Source organism: Lemur catta, chromosome 9 (genome assembly GCF_020740605.2).
Source record: "Lemur catta isolate mLemCat1 chromosome 9, mLemCat1.pri, whole genome shotgun sequence".
Taxonomy (NCBI): domain Eukaryota; kingdom Metazoa; phylum Chordata; class Mammalia; order Primates; family Lemuridae; genus Lemur; species Lemur catta.
In genome coordinates, this window is record NC_059136.1 from 64,651,769 (window position 1) to 64,667,580 (window position 15,812).

General features: G+C 36.8%; 1 non-coding gene across 1 annotated transcript; it reads left to right on the forward strand.

Annotated features, from left to right (window-relative positions):
• Positions 1–12,474: 12,474 nt before the first annotated feature.
• On the forward strand, positions 12,475–12,579 carry LOC123645315. Its single transcript, XR_006737507.1, has one exon. It is a non-coding gene; the product is annotated as a U6 spliceosomal RNA (small nuclear RNA).
• The last annotated feature ends 3,233 nt before the right edge of the window (positions 12,580–15,812 follow it).

The following is a 15,812-nucleotide window of genomic DNA, read 5'->3' on the forward strand; positions in this document are numbered from 1 at the left end:
TCAGGAGTTCAAGACCAGCCTGAGCAAGAGCGAGACCCCGTCTCTACTAAAAATAGAAAGAAATTAGCTGGCCAACTAAAAATATATAGAAAAAATTAGCCGGGCATGGTGGCGCATGCCTGCAGTCCCAGCTACTCAGGAGGCTGAGGCAGGAGGATCGCTTAAGCCTGGGAGTCTGAGGTTGCTGTGAGCTAGGCTGACGCCACAGCACTCTATTCGGGGCAGAGGGAGACTCTGACTCAAAAAAAAAAAAAAAAGAAAGAAAACAAAGAAGTTAACTGTTGCTGCCAGCACACAGGAGAAAAAAGAGCAAAAACGGAGATCTAGGGGCAGGGGGAGAAAATAGGAGAGAAAGCTGAGCTATGATTATTATTGTTGTTGTCATTATTATGAATTGAAAGCATTTATTGAGCAGAGCTAGGAACTGCAGTGTATTATCTCATACCTTCCGCATGCCAGCCCTATGAAGTAGGTACTGTTACTACTCTATTACGTAGCTGAGTATAGTGAGGCACAGAGTGATGAAGTAAATTGATTGACGCCCCACTAATAGTATAGGGCAAAGACAGAATTCAAATTTGAGCAGTCTGCCTCCAGACCCACATTCTAAAACTCTCCCTGCACAACCTCCAGGTGGCAGTGGAGGTGGGCCACAGGGTGGATGTAGGGAGGGCTTCCTCTGCTCTCCAGCAGACATCCGAAGATCAGAAGGAGGGGTGTTCCTGAGCACGGGCTGTGTCAGAGCACACCTGTCCTGCAAACTTTGGAAATGACGGTTGTGCACATGTGTCTCTTTGAGTGAAAAACACATGCTGTGGTGGCAAATGAATTGGTGAGAATTACGAAACACTCAGGAAAGGAGACATCCTCTTCTGCCCCTAGACCCAGGAAAACCCTGCCAGGCAGCACCTGTGAGGATCTCAGGTCAGCCAAACACTTTTTTCATGCTGGGTCCCCCATCCCAAATGGTGAAGTGTGCCCTGGCTACCACAGTCAGAGGACAGGAGACCAGAAGAATAAGTCTGAAGTGGCCAGACATCCGCATTATAATAGTGATGAAACTTTATGGTTGAAACCACAGAGAATGATTCTTTGGCATGGGAAGATTCTTCAGTTTTCCTCTGCTTGAAGTTAATAGCCAGAGCCGAACATTTTCACTCAGGTGGTAAGTTGAAACCTCGGTTTTTGGTCCTAATCTAGCTGCTTTCCCCACTATAGCACACTGCCATTTCAAATGGTGAACAACGAACATCAGCCACGATTCCAAGATGTTCAAATAATTCTCTCTGTCTCCTAAATCACTTTGCAAAGAGAAGTTCCCAAAAGTACCTTGACCAAAAGAAAATATTAATGGAACAAAAATTTGATTTGCTTCAAAGGGAATAACAATAATTTGAATTTATAATTGTCAGCATTTATTTTAATACCTGGCACTTTCTTTTGATCGTACCACATGTACCTAAGTCCAAAAAGATCCTCAGAAACAAATACCAATAGAGATGTCCTCTTTTGATAGCAGTCTACTGCGTTGTAGGTTGAACTGTGTCCCCTAGAAAGGTTATGTTGAAGTTCTAAACGCTGGTATCTGTGAAGGTGATTCTTATTTGGAAATAGGGTCTTTGCAGATGGAATGAAGATATATGTTAAGATAAGGTCATGCTGGAGTAGGGTGGGCCCTTAATCCAATATAACTGGTGTCCTTATAAGAGAAGAAGAGATACAGAGACCATCATGTGAAGACACAGGTACACAGAGGAATGAACATCGTGTGACAGTGGAGGCAGAGATTTAAAGTTATACAGCTGCAAATGAAGGAATGCCAAGGATTACCAGCAACGACCAAAGGCTGGGAGACACAGCATGAACCTGCTGACAGCTTGCTTTAAGACTTTTGGCCTCCTGTAAAAAGATAAATTTCTATTGTTTCAAGCCACCCATGTTTGTTATAATTTGTTACGGCTGCCTTAGAAAGTTCATACATATTGCTAAAGAAATCATGAGAGGCAGAGCGCGGTGGCTCACACCTGTAATCCTAGCACTCTGGGAGGCCGAGGCGGGCGGATCGTGAGCTCAAGAGTTGGAGACCAGCCTGAGCAAGAGTGAGACCCCGTCTCTACTAAAAATAGAAAGAAATTAGCTGGACAACTAAAAATATATAGAAAAAATTAGCCGGGCATGGTGGCACATGCCTGTAGTCCCAGCTACTCGGGAGGCTGAGGCAGGAGGATTGCTTGAGCCCAGGAGTCTGAGGTTGCTGTGAGCGAGGCTGACGCCACGGCACTCACTCTAGCCCGGGCAACAGAGCGAGACTCTGTCTCAAAAAAAAAAAAAAGAAATCATGAGAGACTTCTTAATACCTCATTATGGAAGACAGAAACGAAATCAGTTTACTCCTTCATGGTGTTTAAAATGAATCTTTTTTCCTTGTTATTTCAACCCTATACAACCCTAAGAAAGATTACTTAATTCATAGTTTAATCAGTTTAGTGTCATGTATCTTGTTCATGCTGCTTTGGGAGCACAGTTTCCTCCCTGGATCTGAGAAGTTACCCTTAATGTTTTCAAGAAATAAGTTATTTTGTAAGTCTTACAGAGTGTTCAAATAAGGCAAAATCAGGCTGGGTGTGGTGGCTCACACCTGTAATCCTAGCACTCTGGGAGGCTGAGGCAGCAGGATTGCTTGAGGTCAGGAGTTCGAGACCAGCCTGACCAAGAGCGAGATCCTTGTCTCTACTATAAGAAAAAAAAATTAGCCGGGCATGGTGGCACGTGCTTATAGTCCCAGCCAATCGGGAGGCTGAGGCAGGAGGATCGCTTGAGCCCAGGAGTTTGAGGTTGCTGTGAGCTAGGCTGACACCATGGCACTCTAGCCGGGGCAACAGAATAGGACTCTGTCTCAAAAGAAAAAAAAAATCAATAGGCAAGAATAAAAGCAATTTGGGAATATAACTTGTCAGTATGGACCTCTTACCAGTTCTCTTGCCTTGAACACTGTGATAAGACAGTGGTACCCTGTCTCCCAGAGTCCTGCTTATGAAACGGTAATGGTGTTCAGAGAATGAACAGCCAAGGTGCCTTCAAAAGTCTATATTGAGCAGGAGAGGATATTTTTTTTCCTGGAGAATGGTAGAGGGGTGGAGGGGGAGTTTCAGAAACCTGTTCAGAAGAGCTCTGAGAAAAACTCACGAAGCTGAACTTTGTATTGAAATTCAGGCCGCCTACCAAAAAAAAAAAAAAGTGAATCTGTTGCAATCTTAATGGCAGAGACCCTTGGGCAACTTCCTGTTTTGCAACCAATCCAGGTTCTTTGAAGCATATCCATGTAGAGGAAGTAATTAAGGATTAAGGAGAGAGGTTCTGTGTGGGGACCACTATACTTTTGCATGGCTCAAGCACACAGCCCTCAAAGGAAATTTAATCAGGGTGAGCTGGGTCAGAGTCAGTGACTTCATGGAATTGGCATTGAATATTAGTCTCACAGCTGCCGCACTGACTTCTGGCAAGGGTTTCCCCAAACCAGACATAAACCTAGTCAAACAGGAAAATGTCAGGAGGAGAAATCACAGGAGATTCCTCTCTCTTATGTGCCTGTGAGGGTGTTTTTACACAATCTTCAGTATACTACCCAAAAATGTGAACTGTGTGACGAACTTTATAGGTGAGATTGCTCTCCATTTTTTCTACCGCAACACATACACATGGGTACTACATTTTCATGATCATAATTCCCAAGGTAATAGCCATTACTCCATCATTTTCTTTCTCACTTAAGAGAGTGTATCTGTTCCTAGGTTTGAAATATATAAAATAAAAAAAAAAGAAAAGAAAAAGAAGAGAGTGTATCTGAAGCAAGAATGTGAGTATAACATTATTATGAATGCACTTTGTCTTAGGAAAAATGATCATAAAAACCTTAGGGCTTTAACTATTATTTTATATAAATGTCTGATAATATACCTCACAACTAGCTTCAACACAACAGTGTGCTATGATGCCATGCAGCTTTTAACTAGTCTGAGGGTGCTGTTTAGCTAAGTTAACCAACCTCTTTGTTAAAATCTTTAACATACAAGGAAATATTTATTTAACCCAGAAATGTATAGAAAAAGATTCTTTAATAATGACTAAAACCACAATATGAAGTGAATTATTTATAGACAAATGAAATGTTTAATGTGAGCATAGGTATATGCAATAATTTACAAATAATTCTTAGAGTATACAAAAATGTAAAGCAAGGATTAGGAGATGACTAGCTGTTCACTTGATAAAGAAAGGAGAACATCGGTAAAAAATATATTAGTATGCACAAAGATAAAATTTTATTTAGGGACTACATGGTTCTTAATGGAGAAGAAGGAAGATAGTGGAGAATTTTAGATCCCACGCTAAGGTGTAATTTATAATTTTATTCTGTAGAGAATTGGGGAGGTGGATGGGGTGTGCAGAAGGTTAGAGGCATGGAGACCAGTTAGGAAACCATTAAAGTGGTTTAGATAAAAGATGTTCCAGGAAAGACTGCAACACTTGGGGTGAGAAGACTACTGAATTGTAAAAATATTCAGGAGTGAGAATCGACAGGACTAGGTCACCAATTAACAGTAGGAGAAAAGGGAAGGGGAAATTGAAGATGACTCCGCATTACTTAATTGGGTAACTGGAAAAATGGTGGTGATTTTCAAATAGAATCGTTTATTTAATCAATGAATATTTATTGAGAACTTACTATTTATCAGCCCATGTACTTGAAGAAGAGGTAATATAACAACTTAAAATATAGGCTCTAGACTCAGACATGGATTCTGATCTACAATTTATATATGACATTTGGCTGACATTTTACTTTTCTAAGTCTCACTTTGCTTATCTGTAAAACTGAGTATGACAGTCACAGAAGTGCCTGCTGCAAGGAGTGCAATTTGTTAACAGCCCCAGCTGCAGGTGCCATGAGGATCTGCTTCACCTTTCAAGCTAAGGCCATGTGCCCTCTGTGCAGCTCTGCAAAAGACTGTGTGGTACTGGCATAAGGATAGACATATACACCAGTGGAATGGAATTGGGAATCCATAAATACATCCTTACATTTATGGTCAATTGATTTTTGACAAGAGTGCCAGAGCAATTCAATGGGGAAAGAAATAGTCTCTTTCAAATGGTGCTGAGACAACTGGATATCCATATGCAAAAGAATAAAGCTGGACCTCCATCTCCAACCATATATAAATATAAACTCAAAATGGAGCATAGGCTGGGCATGGTGGCACATGCCTGTAATCCCAGCACTTTGGAAGGCTGAGGCAGGAGCATCGCTTGAGGCCAGGAGTTGGAGACCAGCCTAGGCAATTTAGGGAGACCCCATTTCAACAGAATAAATTTTTTTAAAAAGAAAAAATGGATCATAGAACCAAATGTAGTAACTAAAATTATATATTAATAGCGCTGAAATGAAAATAGGCATGTGGAATGTAACTTTGGGTTAGGGAATGGTTTCTTAGATACAACACTGAAAGCACAAGTTACAGAAGAAAAAAACATGTAAATTGGACTCACCAAATTTAAAAACTGGATATGTCAAAAGATACCATGAAAAAAGTGAAAAGATATCCCACATAATGGGAAAAAATATAATATTTGAGACATATCCAGAACATACAAAAACTCTTACAACTCAACAGTAAAAAGACAGCCCAATAATACTGGTGAAAGACTTGAATAGACATTTTTTTTTTAAAGACGTAAATGGCCAACACGCACAGGAAAAGATGCTCAATGTTAGTCATTAGGAAAATATAAATGAAAACCATATCAGCTGGGATAGTTATAATAAAAAACAACAGACAATAAGTACAGGTGAAGATGTGGCAGCATTAGAACCCTCATGCTTTGCTCCTGGGAATGTAAAATAGTGTGGCCACTGTGGCAGACAGTTTGGCACTTTCTCAAAATGTTAAACATAGAGTTACCATAGAACTCAGCAGTTCCATTTTTAGGTATATACTCAAGAAAAAAATGAAAACATATATCCACACAAAAACTTGTACAAATGTTCAGAACAGTGTTATTCATAATAGCCATAAAATAGAAACCAACTAAATGTCCATTAATTGATGAATAAATAAACAAAATATGGTATATCTATATAATGGTATATTATTTTACAATAAAAAAAATGAAGTAGTGACACATGCTACCACGTGGATAAACCTTGAAAAACATTATGCCTATTGAGAGAAGCCAGTTACAAAAGACCAAGTATTATATGATTTCATTTACTTGAAGTTTTCAGCATAAGTAAATCTAGAGACAGAAAGTAGATTAGTGGTTGACAGGGGCTAGGGAGAAAGGACTCAAGAAGAAGTAGGGTGTTGAAAATGTTCTAAGATTAGATTGTAGTGATAGTTGCATAATTCCATGAATAACCTAAGATTCTACACATTAAATAGGTAGATTTAATTGAATGGCATATGAATTATATCTCAATAAAGCTTTTCTTTACAATCAGTTTAAAAAAAGAGGTCATGACTTATAAAAAAACACACTGTATTTTAATATAAGTGAGAAAATAATAATTAAAAGACTGTTTATTAGTCTCCTAGAGCTGCCATAACAAAGTGCCACAAACTGCATGGCTTAAAACAACAGAAATTTATTGTCTCACAGTTCTGGAAGCCTGAAATTGGAAGTCAAGGTGTTAGCAGCATTGGTTTCTTCTGAGAATTCTGAGGGAGAATCTGTCCCATGCCTCTCTCCTATCTTCTGGTGGTTACCAGCAATCCTTGCTGTTCTATGGCTTATGGATGCACCACTCCAATCTCTGCCTTCATCTCCACATGACAACCTCCTTCTCTGTCTTCACATGGCCATCTTCCCTCTGTGTCTCTCTCTCTCTTCTTCTCGTCTTTTAAGGACTCCAGTCCTATAGGATTAGGGCTTAACTTAATGACCTCTTACCCTGCTCACATCTGCAAAGACCCTATTTCCATATAAGGTCACATTCACAAGTACTGGGGATTAGGATTTCAACATATCTTTTGCGGGGGACACAATTTAACCTATAACAGACTATAAATTATTTCAACTGATTCTTTTATTGAGTTCCTTGTTTAGAATAGTCCAGTTTTAGGAACAAAGTAGGTACTAAATAAATATTCATTGACCAATTAAACTATTCAATCTATATAGCTATCTATTCAAATTTGAAAGATCTTTAGAGTAAGAGTTTATAATGCTACTTGAATTCATGCCTAATGTTTAATTAACAGAGTACTTTTGTCTAATCAAAGTCTTTACATTTGCATTCTTTGCCAAAATAACTGGTTGATGGACTGTTTGCTGAATTGATCCAATCTTTCATTTAAGCAGAACCCTGTTAACTGGTCAACTCAGTCAAAATGATCTTGAAGTTAGAAGTGTTGACTTAGCATCTTTTAATACAATTTAAGTGTATTTCTCCTGCTTTATCCTCTGTGGAGATGGAGAATATATTTCTCATAGTAACTCTTCATCTTTCTAATATCCAGGCCAAAAAAATCCCAAATTCTATAATCCTCCATGAGAATCTATAGGTAGATGTTGGAGGCATTAGAAAAACCTAGAAAATGTTCATTTGTTAATTTTCATTTTAAAAGCAATTAAAGCTCTTTATCTTTACATGATCCCATATACCTGTGTCACTCTATCTTAAAAAGAAAAATGTACAAGAATTTCAATTAAATTTCTTCAAATATGTGATGCTTATTGAAAGGAGTTTTACTATGGGGTCACTAGCTTTTGCTATTTTTTAACTTAAATTACATGCATATACATAAACACACACACACACAATTTTTCTGAAATTTCTTCTATGGTTTCAAAACATAGTCATCTTCCATGGTTTAAAAGCATATCTAGGGACTACCAAAAGTAACACATATTTGGCTTCAGATTTTTTTCTACATACACCCATTTTCAAAATTCCAGAGGTAACTGAATTAAACATACTTTTAAATATTCACTTTAATTCCTAATTATTTTGCAAAAGGAAATTACATCTAATTTCTTTGTTCATATATGTCAAATTATGAAGCAACACAAGAAAATTATTCTGAAATCTACCATAAATTGTTTTTCTACTCTCTGTGTACCTATATTACATCCTTGGTTTTCATTGCACCCTTGTATTTTATTTTTCATAGACTGGACATAAAATAAATTTGAGTATTAGGCACAGGTGTATGTTGTTTGAGAGGAACAATTTTACTAAATATATTCAGAACTATGAAATGTTTTATTGATTCTGGTTCATTTACAGAACTTGAAGTGTAAATGGAGTCCATCATCTTAAGGGCTATAAATGGATTTTCAGAGCATTCCAAATGTATAAGAAAATATCTAAATGTATTTCATAATATTTCTGAGAAACATTTTCTTTAATTTGGAACAATTAACCATGAGAAAGAATCAATATTTCACTAAATAAAGAGAAAGACTTTTTTATAAGAGACATGAAGAAAAGGTTTATAATGATTTTTTTCTTCTAGTCTTGTGAATTGGGAGTCTTTCCCAGGGACAGATGACCTTTGCCACTGTCTCAATTTCTGTTTCCTGGGTCTGTCCCTACTTTCTATCTATTCTACCTTCTACTGTGTTTCTCAATTTAATTCTCCTTGTAGTAACAGGCCAATCAATGGTAGGCTGATTTCACTATTGTAACTTATTGTACTGAATACTAGGGCCATTGCCTAGATTAAAAGCTGAGGGGGGAGGGGAATATTATAGTCTGTTATTTATGGATTAATGATATCATAAAATATGATATACAAAATATAATGTTTTACTAGGAAGTAGACTTAAGATTTACATTTTTTTCTCCTAATATAGCAGTAAGTTGGTGCTTTATGTGCAATAGTTATTAGTAATGTCCATATAAGTTACCCAGTTCACTTAATAGTAATATTAATAATAACAACCAACACTTAGGAAGCATTTAGTAGAATTGCTATGGTAGCAATTCAGCTGAGATCAATAAGGGACTTATATTGTCTGTATTAGATACAATTGTGTCCCGTCTCCTGAAATGAGAATATTTTGAAGGCATAAATCATAACTGACTCATCTCAATATCCTCAATGCCTAGAAAACATCTTCCAAAAGGTAGGAACTCATTAAGTACTTCTTCTTGCTTTAGCTTCTGATCGTAATCCTATATAATAGAGATAGAGTTGATGGGGTCCTCCCTAACTCATTCTGTGAAGCCAGTATCACCCTGATACCAAAGCCAGGAAAGGGCACAACAAAAAAAGGAAACTACAGACCAATATCCCTCGTGAACCTAGGTGTAAAAATCCCCAACAAAATACTAGCCAACAGAATCCAACAGCATATGAAAAAAATAATTCACCAGGATCAAGTGGGTTTCATACCAGGCATGCAAAGATGGTTCAACATATGTATATCAATAAATATGATCCAACACATAAGCAGAATTAAAAACAAAAGCCATATGATCATGTCAATAGATGCAGAAAGGCAGTTGATAAAAATCCAGCCCCCCCTCATGATAAAAACCCTTAACACATAGAAGGAACATACCTACAAATAATAAAAAGTATATATGACAAACCCACAGCCAACATCATACTTAATGGGGAAAAGTTGAAAGCATTCCCCTGAAGAACTGGAACAAGAAAAGGATGCCCACTGTCACCATTTCTGTTCAACATAGTACTAGAAGTCCTAGAAGAGCAAGGACGCAAGAAGAAATAAAGGTCATCCAAATTAGAAAAAAGGAAGTCAAACTATACCTATTTGTCAATGATATGATCTTACATCTAGAAAATCCTAAAGACTCCTACCAAAGACCCCTAGAATTGATCAATAAATTCAGTAAAGTTTCAGGTAAAAATTAATGTACATACATAAGTAGCATTTTTATATACTAGTAATAGCCAAGTTGTGGAGTAAATCAAGAACTCAATACCATTTACAATAGCTGCAATAAAGAAAACAAAGTCCCTAGGAATATACTGAACCAAGGAGTTAAGAGATCACTGCAAGGAGAACTACCAAACACTGATGAAACCAATCAATAATGACAAAAATGAACAAAAAAAATCCCATGCTCATGGATTGGAAGGATCAATATTGTTAAAATGTTCATTCTGCCAAAAGTGATTTACAGATTCAGTGCAATTCCCATCAGAATAGCAGTGCCATTTTTGACAGAATTAAAAAAAACAATCCTAAATTTCATATGGAATCACAAAAGAGCCCAAATAGCCACAGCTATCCTATGCAAAAAGAACAAATCTGAAGGCATCACATTATCCAACTTCAAATTATACTACAAGGCTATAGCAATCAAAACAGCATGGTCCTGGTATAAAAGTAGACACATAGATCAATGGAACAGAATAGAGAACCAGAATTAAAACCATATGAAAACAACCAACTGATCTTCAAAAAAGCAGACAAAAACTTATACTGGGGAAAGGATGCCCCATTCAACAAATGGTGCTGGGTGAATTGGAGAGCCACAAGCAGAAGAATGAAACTGAGATATTATTGTTTTCGACAAATGGTACTAGAAAATCTAGTAGAGTCTTCAAAAAATTCATGGAAAATGTATATTATGAAAAAGCTATGCATGGATTTCAAAATTTTTTTGCACCAAGATAATCTTGTACTAACTTGTTGTAATATGTCTAAAGAGAATCTAGTTGGAGGAACTAAGAAGGATAAGATACTAGTTTGAAAAGAGCCCCTCTAAGCAACATGAATTCTGTGAAAATTGAAACAAGAACAAATATCACTTTATGGTGAAGCTTGGGTGGAAGTATGGTAAAATCATCGATGCTTTATGAAAAGTTTATGGAGATAATGTCCCAAAGAAATCAATAGTTTACAAATAGATAACTCATTTCAAGAAGAGACAAGATGATGTTGAAGATTAAGCCTGAAGCAGCAGACCATCCACATCAATTTGCAAGGGAAAAAATTAATTTTGTTTATGCCCTACTTGAACAGGACTGATAATTAACAGTAGATACAACAGCCAACATCATAGACATCAAAATTGATTCAGCTTACACAATTCTGACTGAAAAATTAAAGTCGAGCAAGCTTTCTACACTATGAGTGCCAATACCATTGCTCCCAGGTCAGCTGCAGACCAGAGTGGAGCTTTCAGTGAAAATTTTAAATAAGTGGGATCAAGATCCTGAAGCACTTCTTTGGATAATTGTAACAGGCAATGAAATATGGCTTTACCAGTGTAATCCAGAAGACAAAGCCCAATGAAAGCAAGGGACCAACCAAGAGGTAGAAGTGGTCCAGTCAAAGCAAAAGTATACTGGTCAAGAGCAAAGGTCATAAATACAGTCTATTGGGATGCTCAAGGCATTTCGTTTGTTGATTTTCTGGAGGGACAAAGAATGATAATAACTGTTTATTATGAGGATATTTTGAGAAAGTTAGCCAAACTTTCACAGAAAAATGCCTGGGAAACCTTTGCCAGAGAGTCTTTCTTGACCATAACAATGCTACTGCTCATTTCTCTACTCAAATAAGGGTAATTTTGCAAGAGTTTCAATGGGAAATCATTAGGCATCCACCTTGCAGTCTTTTTTTTTTTTTTTGAGACAAAGTCTCGTTTTGTTGCCCGGGCTAGGGTGAGTGCCGTGGCGTCAGCCTAGCTCACAGCAACTCAAACTCCTGGGCTTAAGCGATGCTACTGCCTCAGCCTCCTGAGTAGCTGGGACTACAGGCATGTGCCCCCATGCCCGGCTAGTTTTTTCTATATATACTTTTAGTTGTCCAGATAATTTATTTCTATTTTTAGTAGAGACGGAGTCTCGCTCAGGCTGGTCTTGAACTCCTGACCTCGAGCGATCCACCCGCCTCAGCCTCCCAGAGGGCTAGGATTACAGGCGTGAGCCACCGCGCCCGGCCCACCTTGCAGTCTTTATTTAGCTCCTTCTGACTTCTTTTTGTTTTCTAATCTTAAAAAATCTGTAAGAGGTACCCATTTTTGTTCACTTAATAATGTCAAAAAGACTGCATTGACATTCTGAGAATGCTCAACTCTTTACAGATGGACTAAATGTCTAGTATCATCACTTATAAAAGTGTCTTGAACTTGACAGAGCTCATATTGAGAAACATAGTTTATATTTTTTATTTTTATCTTTTAATTCTATTTTTCCATGAACTTTTTGAAGCCCCTTGGATATGCAAAAAAATGAACCCCAACATTTACCTAATTATAAAATATTTAATATGAAAAGAACTACAACCTAAATATATAACCTAAAACCATAAAACTCCTTAAAGAAAAAATGGGAGAAATATCTTAAAAAGCTTTGTGATCTGGGGTTAGGCAATAATTCATTAATTTGTACAAAACTACAAGTGATAAAAGAGAAACTGATAAATTGGACTTCCTCAAAATTTAAAATTTTGGTCATCAGAATACACTGCTAAGAAAAAGAGAAAATAGTGCTTGCTTTGGTAGCACATATACTAAATTGGAATGATACAGAGAAGATTAGAATGATCCTACACAAGGCTGACATACAAATTCATGAAGCATTCCATATTTTTTTGATTTGCATTTCCTTGATGATTAGTGATGTTGAGCATTTTTTCATATGTTTATTGCCCATTTGTCTATTTTATTCAAAAAGCTTCTGTTCATGTCTTTTGCACACATTTTAATGGGGTTATTTGATTTTTTTCTTGCTGATTTGCTTGAGCTCTTTGTAGATTCTAGTTATTGACCTTTTATCCCATGTATAGCTTGCGAATATTTTCTCCCATTCTGTGGGTTGTCTGTTTTCTCTGTTGATTGTTTCCTTGGCTGTGCAGAGCTTTTTTAGTTTAATCTTGAAACAGATCAGAAAACTCCGGGAAAAGAACTTCATCAAAAATCTATGGGCTCTTCCTTGTTAGAACTTCATACGATTGACAGAACAAGGTGAAAAGTAAAATGTTCAAGCAACATTTTCTATACCACTAGCCAATCCTGGTTTCAAGTGGTGAGCTCCACTCCTCTTTATGACCCTTGTAGGGAGGAATTTATCTCAAGAGCCTGACCTGTTGGGTTCTGTGCCCCGAGATGGGCAGGCCTAGCTCTCCATCTGCACCTCCATCAACCACCAAGCACGTCTACTTTGTATCTGTTCCAGAGATGTGTACTTTATTCTTTTTTATTGTTTTAGCACAGCTTAATCTTTTTTTTTAATTGTTGCTTTAAAATTTTTTCTGTCATTGCAATATATGTGGAACAGAAGGGGACTTCAAAGTGTAAATGTACAAATTTTATCTTGGATCAAAGCTGATAAACGTTTGTTTTCAAATATTTGTCGAAGGAATAAATGAAATGCTCTTGGCATTGCTAAGAGTCACTCTGAGCCGTTGCTTGGGCTTTCAACCTGGAACGAACTTTGCCTCTTTTCCATCATAATTATTGTTCAATTATTTTCTCCGCTACGAGGATTTACTTAATGACCATATACCCTACACAAAATTAATCATTTTCTCTGTTTTTTCATTGCACTTACTACAAAACCCTTTTTTGGCATATTTCATATTATACAGCAATTATCTTTGTCACCTCAACTAATTGTGAATCCCCTTCATACTTAACTCTGCCTTCTTTGTATTTCGTGCAGTGAACTGCCTTTATATGTTCTCCAATATTTATAAAATGAATTGCTATGAACCACAGATCCAGACAATATACTGTACCTAACCACCAAACTTATGTATTCTAACATGTGCACTAAGATGTGAACATATTTTACATTAATCAGAGCAGTGGTAGCCCATTTTATATGTTACACCGATATTACAGGAAAAGTTTGTGATTTAAATTCTACAGTGACTGATACAATCTTTAAAGACGATAGAAGTGAGCTGTTGTATTCATATTGTTATAAATATGTGCTTGGTTTCCTTTGAATTATATGAATTTAAGTAAATGGCACTCATAAAAAGGTGATGTTTTATTTTAAAGTATTATTTTAGGTTACCTTTCTAGGGCAAAGATGAACTGAAGGGGAGATTTAAGAAAGAAATGCAAGAATAGTAAATAAAGAGAAAGTACAAAATTCAAGCTTCACAACTAAAATCTATTTTGAGTAGTGTTTGATGTACTCACTTGTAGACAAAGATTTTGCTCTGATAAATGTTTAAATTTTGTAACATGAAAAAAAAATTTTTCCTTGTGCAGCCTTAGCAATGTAGGCCTACACTCCTGAAAGAGAAGAACTATCCTGTGAGTGTCTTTTTATCTCTAATTTTTGGCATGACAACTGACACAGTGCAAGCCTCGATGAATGTTATTGAACTGTAATGCAAAAAATTTCCCTGCTTATTAGGAATAAGTTGTCTTGTTAGTTACACAATGTTTATAGAGTAATATAGTAACAACTACTATTAATATAGATTTTACTATGTTGACTATTTAAATGTAGTATCATGCTTAGTCTTCTAAACAGTTAAGAAAGGTATTAAATAATGAAAAATACTGAGTAATCACATTTTGTAGAAAAGAACTTTTAGTTCAGGGAAGTTAAATCACTTGTCTGAAGTGCCCAGAGAGTTGCAGCAATACTCAGATCTGAACATGGGTGGGTCTAACTTCCAACCTCTTGTCTTTCCTCTGCACACATCACTACATGATGTATGCCTCCCTAAATTTTTACCCATTGGCCTATCTTTCCTTTATTACTTTTCAGTAACACCTTCGCAACATCCTGCATTAACTTTTTGGGCATAAAACTGGACTATAACTATGGAGTGAAGAGAGGGGAGGGAAGGGGAACTTCTCACCAATTTGGGAGTTTGGGAGTTCTGTTTTGTTCTGTTTTTTCAATATATGTATGGATAATCATTTAATGCTCCCATTTAAGTAGGAGCAGACAGGTATTACCATAAGTGTCTTCAAGAGATAGACATAGTGCCCTGAACAGAAAACGTAAAGGGGAGAAAATGGAAAGTAGATCTAGAATCTGCCTCAGAAGTAGCTCCACTCTCTCACAGCTGCAAAGTCACGTCCATGGAGATGTTTCTTGGAGATAAAGTCATTTGGGGTGAAGACACCAAATCACTCATCTGAGACAGAGAATGAGAGAGAGAGCAAGAAAGAGCTTGCTCAGTATCGGTAGAGAACAGCAAGTGAGCTAGACTAGACCCTCACTAGGAATTATGACAACAAGGAGTGTCATATGCTAAGCAGAATAAACTTCTTTATATTATTCCACTAAGGACATAAGAGGATTAAGTCTTTACTAGTTAACTTGTTATCTCAGTTATGGACTCTCCAATTGAGGGATTTTAATTTTTACGAATAAAAGGATGGTTTCACACAGAGGTCCACCAGGGTGAGAAATGGGGCCACCCTTTTGCACAGCCCCATTTTCCATGCTATCGTGCAATTCAGTAAAAGCCACGTTCTCCTGTGAAAGGTTATCCCTGATTCCAATAAGCTCTAGACTGTCTGAACAGCGAACATTTTAAATCAGCATAATTATATTTCACATGGCAGTAAACACTTTCAGTTTAAGTGTGCATAATTTGTCTCTTTGTCTGACTCTCTTTGTTGCATTAGTTTTTCTCCATGGTGAGCATAAAATAACAGGATTTGTAATGATTCCCTAGAGATTACTCTTTTTCCTCTCTCTTTTAAAAATGCTCAAGATGCTTTGTTTATTTTTTAAAAGAAAGAAAAAGAAAGTTGGATTTAAAGGGAAAAAAAAAAATCTCATCTCCAGGCCTTTGCTTTTGAAAAACTGTAGGCAAGTTCTGAGTGTTAAAAGTTGTTCTTATTGCAG